The 15,011-nt window shown below is 34.2% G+C and overlaps 1 protein-coding gene across 6 annotated transcripts in view; it reads left to right on the forward strand.

Moving 5' to 3' along the window:
• LOC145671208 (zinc finger protein rotund-like) overlaps positions 1–15,011 on the forward strand; it is a 679,398-nt gene that overhangs the window by 550,929 nt on the left and 113,458 nt on the right. The gene's annotated exons all lie outside the window — the stretch shown is intronic.

A 15,011-nucleotide genomic window follows, 5' to 3' on the forward strand; every position in this document is an offset into this window, starting at 1 on the left:
CATTTTTTCACTATTTTCATTCTCATTATGCATTGTATTCTTTTCTTGTTTTTTATTGCAACATTTTATGCAATATTAGTTGCAATTGTCAATATCGAAAGTCAATTCGATGTGAGGCTATAACATGGCAATATATATGAGACACGCACATAGTGTTTGAGAATAAATGCATCGTCAAACAGTCTGTATAGGATACATAAATCCACTACAATAGCTGACTTATACTTACTAGTAATTTCCATATGAAGCAGTACATGGCAATAGAAAGCATGTGTGACGAATTTAACAACTATACAGAAAATTAAAATAACATGTTTGCCTTCAACATGCTGTTATAGCTACTTTGATTATAAATAAATATTTCACTTCAATCACTCATAAGTTTGAAATTTAATGTGTATTTCTCATCCCGAATTCGTATCATCCTTAGTATTTTAAGAAAAATCTTTAACCACTAACTTGGGAAGATACAATCTACAGATAAAAATTAATCATTCAGCTCAGCTACCATATTATTTCACTATAATGGGTTAATATTCTAAAGCCACATTTTAAAAATAATATTTATACTGAAGTATGGCAGTTGAATATGTACAGATGAAAAATATCATTAAACAGTAAAGTTTTCAACAAAGAATTTAGTATCTATTTCATTTTCTTTTACTTAATAATTCGTGACCGCCAATTATTTCGCAACTCTCTTAATTATTAGGGAACTTACCTTGTATTTTCATACATGTAAAAAGCAAAAAGTGTATACCTTGCGGTATTACGTGAAATATGCGGCGAGAACAAATTGGTGAAATGGTACTAATTTCGAAAGAATGAACTTAGGTAGCAAAGTGAGAGGAGAAAACACTGGACTGTAAAAGAAACCAGCGAATAGCTGTTATAGTGCTACCAGTTTTTATCTTCATTGAGTTCTTTTCACAAGCGTACCAAATTTTGAAGAGAAATTAAGTTTCAAACCATTAAACGAAAGGAATAAGGAAACAAGTTAAAAACAATGTACAGAACTCCAAAGAAGATAAATAAGTGTATAAAAAATTTAGATCCCGCAACTATAGAGGAAACCAGAAAAAAATCTTAACTATTCATCTTTTGGTTACAGGCATCTTTTTATAGACTCGTTCCTTTTTGACCATCATTTCAGAAAGGAGCAAATTAGATACCTATAGGGGAAGGGTATGCATTACAGATGTACTGTAAATTTTGCTTCTCGAAACAAGACGAGTCAATTGCATCCTTGAAACTAGATTAATGTGGGTACACTTTCCCTACCAAAATTATGTCCTTCTTGAATGTTGTTGAGCAAAATTATAACTTGGACTCTTGTTGTCGCAATATTAAAACTTGAATTTCAATCGGTAAGACTTTATTAAATATTATGCTAGGCCGACAAAATGTTCCAGATATAAGTAATGAGAAAGCCACGTAATTTAACGTAAGCATTCAAGTTAAAATTGTAAGTAAATATGGTTTATTTTGAAGTAGTAAAAACTGCCCTTTTGAAGTAGTAGTAATTGCCCTTTCTTGACGAATCACATAAACGTCTTCCTGGACATGGCTATTTAGAAAATTTCACTAGAGATAAAGGTATATAATACTTGAAAGTGAAAATGAAAGTGCTTAATTAAAAATGGGTTCTTTACATACACTGTATTAGAATTACTTTCATTTGGATCAAAGATATTATGAGAGCGAAATCTCGTAAGATTGCATTGGAGGAATCCAAAGAAAGATAATTTTTGAAAACAATAAAGAGGTGACGTACGCACTAAAGAATTAACATTTTTAAGAAAGCTCAGAACCATTATATGAAAACAATAAGGCGGGTTATATCTGCTAAAGACAAAAATGACTGGATAATTCTGACAAATGACTGGATATCACTTTATATTTCGAAGGTAATTAATTTTATAAAATAAGTTCACAATTTTTTAAAAAATAGTATATGAAGAGATGTGAAATGCACCTCGAAATGTTTCTTTTGGAGTTAGAAATTTCTGTTGGTTTGAAGCAGCTTTCCATACTTCCCTATGGCCAAACTTTTCATTTTTGTTGTTCATAAATCTTGTATTATTTGATCGATATATTTCAGTCACGAGCTTCATTTAGGTGATTTTCCTTGTGCCATTTCCTCCATAGAAAGTAGTGTAATTTCTCCATTTCTTATAATGCAAATTTACCCACTTATTTGATCCGAACATTTTTTCTTTTCTTTTCTTTTCTCTTTCTTTAACAAAATTCTATTAATTTACACACTTTGACTTTAACTTACTTTGCACGACTTCTATTGGTATCCCATCTGTACTTTAGGCTATTTTATATTTTAGGTTTTGTAATGTTCTGTCGAACGCGGAATAGGGTAAACAGCCTCTTCATGGATCTATTTCCGTAGGTATTTTTCAATACCTACGATGCTTGTCCTTTCCATAAAGGTTTTCAAAATATTCCATTTTTCTGGATTGGGGTCTCAAATCTTGTTTCTTTTAGTATATTGCTCTTTGGTCTTCAAAGTTTGAGGTGCCTCTTAATCATGACATAAGCTACTTCTCCTTTCCGCGTGTTCATACCCAGTTCTATTTCTTCACACCAGTGTCTTATTTATTTCTTCTTGGCAAATTGCCTTTTCGATTAAGCTGATTTCTTATTCTTTCATACTACTTCTTAGTCCCATTGTTGCTGATGTTTTTCACTTTCTTCTTTCGTCCATTAATTTCAGAATTTTCTTGGCGAACCATCCTTTCGTTGCTTATTTCTCTTCGAGACCTACTACTTCCTTCATAGTGGTAAGTATGTCAGATCTTATGTGAGATCATTCATGGTTAATTTCTTCCTGATGAAATGCCCGTTCTTCATACGGCGAAAATATTTGAATCCCCTTCCCTCTTAGGATACGTATTTCAGTAAAAGTGTAATGATAAAAATCCATAAGATATTCTCCTTTTGGCATAAATTTTGAAACATCCTATCCTCTAGAACACGTTCTTTAATCACAGTGAAATGATATTAAAAAGTTTGGGATGAGTACTAAGTTTCAAAAAGCACTTCAAACGATTTAGCCGTTTTCTTAACCTCAAAAACTATGGACTCCACACTAATCTCCATCATTTTAGATATTTCATTTTTCACCCCTTTTCACCCCCATGCCGATAGAGGCTGAATTTGAACGTTAGTGGTATCGGAAGTGTCACTATTCATCTTAGCGACCTATGAAAACTATGGATTGTACACTAATATTGGTCGTTTTCAATTAGTTTTACGTGTCACCCTTTCCCATCCCCACTTCTAGGAGTGATAAAGCTGTTTCACCTTCACTGTATTTTTTCTTGATTAAAATTTATTTGAATATATTTGAATATATATTTGAATTTATTTGAATATATGAAATTCCTCCAGGTGTTCCAGTTATCCTGGAAGATTAACTCACTTCTATATAGAAAATTAAAACTTAAAAGTATTCAGGCGTTTTTTTAAAAAACTTGAGACAGTCTTATGATATTTTTCTCAAGTGGCACTACGTCAGATTATTACATATTTAAAATCTACATGTTAAACTGAAACTTACAACACCACATTTATTATTCAGTGCTGCAAAGTACAGCATCTCACACATCCAAATTTTGGAAGCCTCTATCACACTAACAGCACAACTGAGACGGATGGGACAATGCGCAGTGTTGAATACCATGATCATGATGTGACATGCTTCTAATAAATGGGAACGAAGTTACAAGGGATTGAAAAGTTAAAAGTCTTTATTTCAAATAATATTTAGAAAGGTATCATATCTAAGTATTTGTATGGTTTGCAATAGACAAACAAATCATTTTGCAGTGTGCCTCACTTCTATATCTCAAATCGTTCTGGAAATAGGTAAGCACTGCTGAAGTTTAACACTACTTGAAATTATGTAATTACGAGAACTAGTTGTAATTACAACTATCAGAAATTATTACTGTAATATTATAAAAGCTAAAGAAAACAAAAATTACTTTAAATATTTTCCACTAATACGCCATTTTAAGCAGTGCTGCCACTTTACTAATGTTTATCATATCTAGAGAACGATTTGAGATATTAAAGTGTTACAAACGAAAAAAAAATGAGCTGAGTTGAGTTGATTTTGAGTTTAACGTCCCTTTCTGCAGCGAGGCTATATGAGACAGGGCCTACTAATTAACGTGAAATTCGAAACACGTGAGCTCGCGCCGGGAATCGAACCGGGGTCTCCCACGCCAAAGGCGCGTACGCTAACCGCTTAGCCACGATGGAGCTCGTAAACAGCAAAATTACTTGTTTGTCCATTGCAAACCATAAAAATACTTAGGTATAATAGTTGTCTAAAGTACTTTCTTCGAAATAAAACCTTTCGAAAGAAAATCTAAATTGCAACCCTTTGTAACTTCGTTCCCATTTATTGAAAAGACGTCATATCGTGATCATGGTATTCAACGTTAAGCTACTTTGGATGTGAATTGCCCTATCCGTCTCAGTAATGCTGTTAGTGTGGTACATACTTCCGATCTTTGGATGTATGTAATAGTGTCATGTCCTGAGTTTGCAACACTGAATAATAAATGTGGTGTAAGTTTCCGATGTAGATTTAAAATTTGTAATCATCTAACGTAATACCATTTGAAAAATAATTACTATATGTTGAGTTGACAGTACTGTCTGTTGTTTAGATATCTGTTGATATTGCAGAATATGTCAAATATTTCCCCCTTGTTGTTATTTGGTTCGTACGAAATGTCAGCGTTTTCTCTCCATTACCTTAGAAGTTATAAGGTTGCCCCTAGTTTAAAAGCTTACTCTGTACATTACAAATTTCAAATTTTCACAAAGCAAGGAGCATATGAATAGATTTGAATAAGAATTGAGTACAGCCTCCCCATTTAAAACACTGAGCTGGAAATAAATATAGCGCAAGTAGTACACAATGCCCTTATTTAAGTTCTTTTGGCTTTATATATATACGCAAAATATCGAAGTTCGTTTGCTGAATTTTACAGAAGAAATGTTATTTATTATATATATGAATGTGATTATGCCACTAGTAAAGAAATACTGTCATGATTCTCAATACAACGTATCCACACATGTAGAAGAGCATATAAGCTGCGGTTCTATTGCTAACAATTTGGGTGGCAGAATGTTTACGTAAACCATATGGATAGTATGAAGCGCAGGCGAAGAAGCAAGTAAAGCCGAATGCATGTGAGATAAATAATCTCTCCGAAGAGTTCCCATACACATCTTCACGACACATAAAAGAGACCTTGGGAATGTCATGTGATTGGTTGGTTCATCCTGCGGGCCTGCACTCAATTAAACTATCGTTGACAAGCTGATGGGGCGTCGACCCCTCCATGCTTTTCACATGTCGGCTCTTCATAATGCTTTCCTACTACGTACGGTACCAAATGCAACTAAATTAAAAATCTTCTTCCTAGTTCACATTTCCATTCGTAATGAACAACTGGAGCAAATATTCATGTATTTTCTTTTCTGGTCACAAAAAGTGACGTTCAATCTTACTACAAAATTTACTTGTTGTTTACCAAATTCTGTGCTTAATATTTTCTTAATATAACTATAAATAAATATTTGAAATAATAAAAATTAATAAGATGGTTGTATATGATATGTTTATCTTAATTAGATCGTCTTCTCTCATCATGAAAGCAAATAGGATCCTTATTCCTAACTATAATTAAATGCTTATTTTTACATAAATAACAAATTGACTGCTATTTGAGTGTGCCTGTTATTCTTGTTATCATCATCTTATTCCCATGTCGTGTTTTCCTGTGAATTTAGAAGTTAGGGTAGAAATTCATTTTAAAAAAATAAGGAAAAGTGAATGACATTCACAAATATATAGTCTAACCATCTCTGTTATTTGATTGATATACACATCATCTCGATAATTCAAGCGCACATTATTACAATTGTGATAGGAAATTGTGTTCTGTGGGAATGCTTTTTTTCTGTCATAGAAAGTTCACATAGGAACTTGAGAGGCAATTTGATCTCCTATAGTACTGTTACTGTGAGAAATGGGGTAAAACAAATCCATTTTAAGTTACCCTTTAAAGTCCCAAAAATGGGGAGGAGATTAATTAATGTCTTCATTTAATTTCATAAATGAGTACCTTTTTAAAGATTTTTGTAAGCAGTAAATTATAAGACTACGAACTATCAGTAAATAGCTATGGTTTTGGTAGCCAACGTAACAGAAACATTAATTGTTCATGAGGTATCATGCTTCAAATTTCTCTCCTGGAAAATTTCAGATTTGGAGTTAGATCATTTGGTATCCAAGCGGTCCATATATAAGTGAGAGAGACAACAAGGAAGTGACAAATTTCTATAATTTCTCCGCCCTGTGTGTTAAAATTATCGATGTCTTTCGACTATTTGTGGGTCCAGTATCATACAAAAGATTTGCAGGCGTTTTGAGCGTATGGTAGTTTTGCCAGCACCAAGTATTCAAGAGTGAGATTTCAATTTGTAAAAGTTCATTGTCTTCTTTTATATGAGATCTGAGGTACATGTATAATGCGTATTTTGAATCAATGTTGCATGACATTTGAAGTTAGAAATGATCAAAATTCACTGATGAGGAACTGTAAAAGGCCACGTCAAAAAGGAGTCAACGAATTCTATTTAAAAAAGAAAAGAAAGAGATACTTCAAAGTTTGTCGTTCGTGGTAAGCTTTCCCACTCGTCCTTGTTTCCTATTTCTCCCTTTAAAAAGGTGTAAATATTTTGATCATATCGATATTAATTAGAAAGGTTGTTTAACCAAAAGAATATGGAAAACCACACGTATATTTTGTGTACTTTAGAATATTGCCTAAGGAAATATAATTGTCCTTCAAGTAATGGTTACATTTATCAGTTTTCAAGTGAGAGAAATGTGGAAGAAGTTGTCACATCAAGAGAGACAAATGTAAATGCAAATAAAGTTTTCTAAATGCAATTGACTCTTGTAATACGACACATGCGTTCATGTGGAACATCGATCATTTCATACCTTAGTACTCTCTGAGAATTTACTTTCTAAACGTTTTTCAACATAAGAGCTTTCAACTGTCAACATTGTTGAGTACAAAGTATCATAATGAGTTAATCACAATTAATTTTGTTTATACGTGGTGATGTACTTCCTAAAAACCAGCAACGACGATGAGTTTTCCTCATTGAAGTTAAGTGCCACTAAAACTGGGTACGATATTTTAATTGAGATTAATGATTTGTAGAGATGTGGTTTTCATATTGCGAAGGATCTTGTTTTGTTTTTTCGAACTATTAATATTAAATATTAATACTGTAACTGTTACTACTTACTATTTAACTAACCTCCGTGTACTATCAATATGAACCATTTTACACAGTAAACAATTATGGGAATGAAGCCGCCATGAGCTTACGTATCAAAGTAACCACTATATTATTTCGTTTGTCAGACAGAAGACTGAATTCTAGTCAGGATGGGTGAGCGCAGGATTCGAACCTCAAACGAAATTCTGATGGCAAAGCAAGAACTCCAACCGTTCATCTATGTCCACGTTACATTTTTCGCTCTGCGGATTAGTAGTTCAACTTTAATGTATAGACTCAAGTAGTATATAGACTCGAGTGATTTCTGTACTGAAATATGTTTATTGATGAACCTCAAATGAAGTTAAACACATGTAATTTAACCTTCTTGATTCGATTACTGTCTAATAAAGTATTCAATGAACGATTCAGTTGAATAGGCAGCAGTCATATCTTGAAAACTGCTATTAAGATGTAGAAATTTGACTTTGACAGAATTCTCTGAAAGTGCTAGAAATGTTTTTGATTGACAAATACTCTATCGTGACTGTCTTTTTGGTATAGTTCGATTTTTCATACTACCATCCACCAGTTAATTGCATTAAATATTACGTATCGACATTCCTGCTTAGTGTCAAGATAAAGTATCTTTCTCTACCATTTTCAACGAAGATTATACCTTCTTGTTCTTCCTCCACTATGTAAATACGAAATATTTAGATGTAGAAACTTTTGGATTTCGTATCGTCACTCATATAGAGGCTAAGATGGCACATTTTCTCTTTGAGCAAACTTTTACTAAATCGAATATTTTCTAAATTTCAACTCCAAGACGGAAGAGGAGAAATTATACTGTTATCACTAATTTATTTCAACCATTGAACGTAAGAACATGACTTTGGTTTATTGGGGCGTTTTGGAACATGTAATACAAATGCCATTTGTTCCACGAATTCAATATAGCTAACGGGGAGAGGAATTTTTTTCAGTACCACCATCACTTGAAAACGACGTACTGTGTGTATCGTAATTACTTTAAGTTTCATGACAGGTTATGGTTTGCTGGAGACTTTACCATAAAGATTCATTCCTATTACATATTTTCCCAACACTAGATTATCGGCACGGTTAAAGAAGAAAAGAAAAGAAAAGGAAGAAAGATATAATTTATTATCCATTGCATTAATCCAATATAGTTGACGAAGAAGAAGGAAAAAACGTCTTTAGATGCAAGATCACGAATTTTGCTCATAAGCAGATTTTGCTCAGAGAATATGAATGTCAGTCATCTGTGTAAATTTAATGTGTCCCACGCTCAAGGAGAGGGTGCAGGGGAATGGAGGGCAGCAGATGAATGAATGCTGCAGTGACATGTAGGTATATTTACTATTTTAGATATAAGCACTATATTTTACAGTGGTTCACAGTTTGGTGTTAACCAACGAGCTCGCGACGCGCTGTTGTCAAACTTCCGGCGAGAAATTTGCTTTTGTAGGTGAATTCTGTAATATTAGCAATTAGAAAAAGAGAGGGAGAGGCGAAGCAAGCTACAGTTAATGGGTAGTACCAAAGAAAGGAAAATCGTACATGGAGACAAAAAGGTTAGCTGAAAACTGGGCGCATGGAAATTTCTCATTTGCGGCAAGTGATCTGCAAATAATGACAGAATATTTATGATGGTGAGGAAGAATACTGTGATATGTTGGTAAGATTTTTGTTTCACAAGAACACACAGCATGTCACCCGAATCGAATTCCCGTGAAGCACGGTGGCTCAGTGGTAAGCGCTTACCTCTGGTGCATGGGATCTCTTCGATCCCCGGCCAAGTAAATTTATGGTGTACAACATCGTGTCCGTGGGTTTTCTCGAGATACTCCCGTTTCCTTCCACCTTCTCATTCCACCAGTTCTTCCATCATCATTCACTTGCCTTAATTATCGTCTTACTTCGATAATAAAGTGCATAATCGTGAGACAGTAAACGGAAATATTCCATTTTTTAAACCAAATTCCCTGATTATAGCGTTGGAACGTCACTGTAACCGGATTGGTAGACATCAGAGTCAAATGTCCATTCGGCTGCAGAAAACAATAGTGAATGATAAGAATAGGCCTCAAAGAAAAATAGGAGGGAAAAATGAAAACGTAGATAGTGTGGAGGTAGGTTTATCGCATTTCTGATTGGGAAGATTTAGTGGATGATACCTATTTTCGGGCTTTTTCTGTAACGGCGAACCTTAGAATCACGCAAGCCTTACATTTAGTTAAAACTATAAATAATATTCAAAAGGAATATAACAGAATTAACTTGCTTTGACTCTTAAAATAGTGTTTGCAATGCTTAAAATGTCTGAATAATCTTCATTCTAGCTTAGCTTAAACAAAATTTGACCAAAGGAAGCACTTAAATTAATGTCTATGTGACAGTTTCGGCGAGATATCATTGCCCTTATCAAGTAATGTTCCTAAGAAAGGCAATTATATATTGCCGAAACTTAATATATTATATTAATATCAGTGCTTGCTTTGGTCAGAATATAATTTTCTTTACGTTAAACTGTGTATTATAGAAACAAAGAAAAGCGACAGTAGCTAGTAACAGAGTGTGAAAATAATAAGTAAAAATCAGAAGAAATAAGAATTGTAATATCAACTTTAATTCGAGGAGCATTAAAGAGAAAATTTGCAATTAATATATGAGTATAATTAACATTTGTTGATTATTTCAATATTAACAAGTCAAAAATGGACTTTCAACATAAAATACTGTATTTGTAATTACGTATTAAAACGAAATACAGGGTTGAAATTTACCGAAGTAATTGCAATTATCAATCTTGACCCATTTTCTAATATACAGTATTCACCCTATAATGTTAAATATCAGTAGAACATCTCTCACCAAAATGCTGAAAACAAGTGATCTCCAGAAACTGAGTTCGCTTTCTGCCGCCTTCATTCGGCCTCGTTCGGATCTTGGCAGGAAGCTCGTCTGTGTCGGCTTTCTCCCCCATTCCACCTCCAGCTTTCGATTTTTCTCCCCCTCTTTCGTTCTTATTTAGTATATCAGAAAAGTGTGAAAGGGTTAAGCAGTGTTACCAACAGCAATAAATTCTCATTAGCTTTTAAAGTTTTGGAGTAACCAATTTACTGCAAAAAATGTATATCATACTTTTGTTGTAGAATGAAACGTAACGTTGAATAAACCTATGTCTTTTATTACGGTACATAAAATATAAAGTATAAACTACAATAAATTTCATTCGTAAGTTGGATTGTGTCAAATATATTTTATTTTTCATTCTTCCAAATTTGTATTTACAGTAACTTATCAAAAGTATAGTTACTTTGCACATATGGGTAAATTATTTCGGAATGAATAGAACAGTTAAGAACACTGCTTTCTATCCATGTGATCTTGAGGTCGATTCCCGATGGAGCACACTGACTTTCTTATTATTTCCTTCAGCCTATAGGAGTTAAGGTTGCGTGCGAGATAAGAATTGATATTGTCTCGTCTCAGAAAGGTGACATAAATATAGTCACGTCTCGGAAAGTCTATCTGTTTCTATGGGAAGAACAATATCTCATCATGAAAATTCTATCTTGTCTCATAAGGAACCCTATATGTAGGGGGGCGGTGGCTCAGTGGTAGAGCGTTCACCTCTGGTGCTCGGGGTCTCGGGTTCAAACCCTGCTCCCACCAAGTGAACTTTGTGGTGGACAAACACCATGTGCGTGGGTTTTCTCAGGATTCTCCCGTTTCCTCCCACTTTCTTCATTCCGCCATTTCATTCATCTCTCATCATCACCGTCTCCTTTAGCCTAACCGGCATAATCGTGGGACGTAAAACTCAAAAAATTTCATTTCATTTTTCCTATATGTAGGGGTACCCATCCACCCAAGTACTTAGGTGCAATTCCCCCTCGTTTACCGTTCTTTCTCACCCAAAACAAAAACGTAGTAGAGGAGATCGGAGTTGGTTATGGCAAAACCAAAATTACTTATTTTCAAAACTAAATTTTATTCAATTTTGAGAACGTTTTACCGTTCTTAAAAGCTACTTAACTCAAGTAGTTTTCCCGTTATCTCCTGATACTGGATTAATACTGAAAACTCAGTTTTCTCACTGGGAATCGAACACGAAACCGCGTACGCTAATCATCGGCTACACGATTGGAACCATGAATTCCCCTGTCAAGTATTTATGCCAGTAAACTGTTTGGAAAGGGGGAAAAATCACATTCCTTTACTATTCATAATATAAATGACAATTCAAACGAAGAATAACTACTATCCTCACGTGTTCAAGAATGGGACAGCAATTCAATGTAAAATATAGGATTCCAATTACAGAAATTTTCAAAATTTTGATGTAGTCATTCGATACGGACAGGATTGCTGTTTAGCCTCCAACATCTTTTATTTTATTTTATTTTTTTCATGAAACAGCTCGAAAAGGACTAATATATTCTTGTATACATCAACTTGTATATGTCACACTCATAAATTGAAACGCTTTTCAGAGAGTCTCACAGAAATAATACATTTCTAAGTGTCCCCACTGTGTTGTCCCAATTAATGACATAGTGAAACAAATAAAATATTGTTTCTTCATCGATAGTAAATTTACAACACGACAATTTCAAATTTCTATGTGCTTTCCTTTCAAAAGTACATTTGTGTGTTAATACACAAAATAGATCAAATCGAATTAATTTAACACATCTCTCTACACACATTTTCTATATTGGGATTTATACCACTAAAATAAATGAGCACAAATTCAAGAAAATATAAGTGGAGAAGTATTCAAGTGAAATATGCGAGCTTAAACAGGGATTTAACTAATTCACTTTAATGGGCTATTAGATGATGAAAGACACGGTTTTAGGTATCATTTGCGATAATCGAAGTTGCGGTGTATGTAATGCGATTATATATTTCGACTAAACATTCTATGCACAGTTTAACGCGTCACTAAAATTTAGGGAAAAAGGAAGATAAGAAAACTACGTTAGTATATTTATTTGTTGATTTTGAATTGAATCGTAAACGGAAAAGTTTATCTGTCGCTTTTGACGTATATCGTAGAATGTAAGGTCGTATAGAATATGCTGTATATGACGAACTACGACCACTCTTACTTTCTAAACATTATACGTTAATTATAACTAATTACATCCATAAGCATTCATATACACCATTGCTAGAGTATACGACTGCAGAAACCTAACTTTCTTTTATATAAGAATTATTTACACTGTTCCATTTCCCGTTACTGTCCCATGTTTTATTTCTTATCCTTACTGTGTTATACATCCCATTATCCTCTCCCCTAAAAAAAATCGCATAAAATAAAATGGAATATTCAGAAATCACCATCAGTAGTTAGTTACATTTACGATTTCCTTCAAAAGTGTATTTTTCCCTAATGTTATTGATAAAAAAATATAATTGGAAGGTGGCAACACTTTCGTTGAGGTTTTCTTGAGAATATTGGGGAAGAGGTTGATAGGAAGGGAATGGCATGTCTGTGGTGCAACTTGGAGTCAAAGGGTGAAGCGGCCTGTGCTTGAAATTTCGAAGCAGCTGCGAACTAAGCAGGACCAAGACACAGTACGTCTTTGTTTAGGTTTCTTTCCCAATTTCCCTTCCCTCGGTCCTCGCTTAAGCTTTTTCTTCGTCACTTGTAACTCGGGTTGCCAGGTCACGACCAACAAAGATACGAAATGAGCTGACGGAAAACATCAAGGATAGTAATAAATCGAAATCAAGCAAAGTGTTAAATTATGAATATCCAAATAAAGTAATTGAAGTAGCACAATGCTTTCTCTCTCTTTTGTTTGTTTATGAAACCCGGCTTGGTCTTGAGGTATGATAGTTGGGTGTACATTACTTTTTGAAAAGCGAATGATTAGTTAGCTTATGGTGTTTGATTTCTATTAATATTAATTGACTGAATAAGTGTTTTTTTTTTTTTTTTTTTTTTTTTTTTTAAAGCGAAAATATAGTTTTTCCCTACAGTGTAGGCTATATTCGTGTAGAAATGAAATGCTCTGTTTTCACACCGATTCTTTCATCACATACAACAGAGCGGTGGCTCCAGAAACTTCAGGTTATAGAAACGTTATGCTCTGGAACTAATGATAAGTTTTACGAATAGCTTATTTTCCTGAACTATGTGAAGGAAGTTCGTGACACATAACCCGGAAAACTCAGAAACAGTCAAACGCATGACCCGCCAGACACACTATAATCCATAGACGACAAAACATCGAAATACATATGTGGAGATAAGGCTACTAATCAGTGGCGTATTTAGGATTTTGTTTCGAGGGGGCTATGAACAACACGTAAATAAGCACTTGTATTTTTCCTTTTGGGTGCCGATAAATTTTAATGAAGTTTCTTTTTCCTTCCTAAACTAACAAATTTATTTCCGGTGGGGGCTTGAGCGCGATAGCCCCCTAAATACGCCACTGCTTTTAATGTAATTCTAACAAACATGAATCTCTCTCTCTTTCTCTCTCTGTCTTTGTCTAGGTCTGTCTCCTTACTAAATCTAGAATTTTCTTTCTCGCATGTCGTTCGAGTCTGTGTGTTCGAAAAGTTTATCAAAATATAAATGTTTGAGAATCTTTGAAAAGATAAGCTACATGTTTTTGTCATGAGATATCATGAAAGTTTAATCGGATAGAACCTGTAAATATCCTCTTTCATTTTTTTTTATAATCTATGTTCAAAAACCAGTGATTATTTTTCAGTGTGGCAAAACGAATAAACATTAAATTATATCTGAAGTATTCAAATACAGGTATATGATATCTTGATTAAGAAATGTCACTCTGGGAATCAAACAAATGAATATTCGAGCTCGAGTAGTGAACATCTTTGATCCACTATAAAATTTTGCAGAGGTAGTACTTCGGCTGCTTTCCGGACACCGGATCTGTCTGCGTCTCCAGATCTGCCAGGATTACCGAGTTAGACCGGATTTGATAAATGAGACTCAGACTCGAATTGTTCGGACTGAAGTCATGACCGAAATGACCTGATAATCCATGACCCATTCTGTCACTGCTCTTGAAGATTAAAACGTGCTCCACATGTTCCTTACCATTCGCAGGGCTTTTCCTGAAACTTTCATTCGTGTTTCCTTTGATTCTCTTCTACATATGAGTAGCCGTGTAACGTGATTTTCGATTTACTTATAGGAATTTATTATTAATGAATTATTCTTAATATTCTGCATCACTCGAAAATAATTATGACATTATTTTTATGTATTATTTTTAATGTATTTTGTTAAGGGGAAGCAGCGCTTAAATAACTTCCATGGGCTCTACGCCCCTGCATTTCAAAATTCAGGATTCATGTATGGTTGAAATTCCAGATTCAGGTATGGTTGAGATTCCAGATTTTAACATTCATCGTACATTTCAAACATCTCCATATTTCTTCGTTCATGAAGTTAAGGTCAGATTACAGTGGTCTTCATTTCACAGACTTCCCGTCTTCCTAGTATGCAGTGAAGGAAGGCTGGAGTCTGAAAATTGGCTGCACGTGTTATAAATAAAACAAAGGGAAGGGTTGTTCGCGAATTTGTGCAGTATTCTTTTGTGCCGTTCCTGAGTAGCCAAGGTCCCTGACCACTGAGTTTTCTGTTAGATATTCGA

The sequence above is a fragment of the Thermobia domestica genome, chromosome 15 (genome assembly GCF_964235325.1).
Source record: "Thermobia domestica chromosome 15, izTheDome1.hap1.1, whole genome shotgun sequence".
In the NCBI taxonomy this organism is placed as follows: Eukaryota; Metazoa; Arthropoda; class Insecta; order Zygentoma; family Lepismatidae; genus Thermobia; species Thermobia domestica.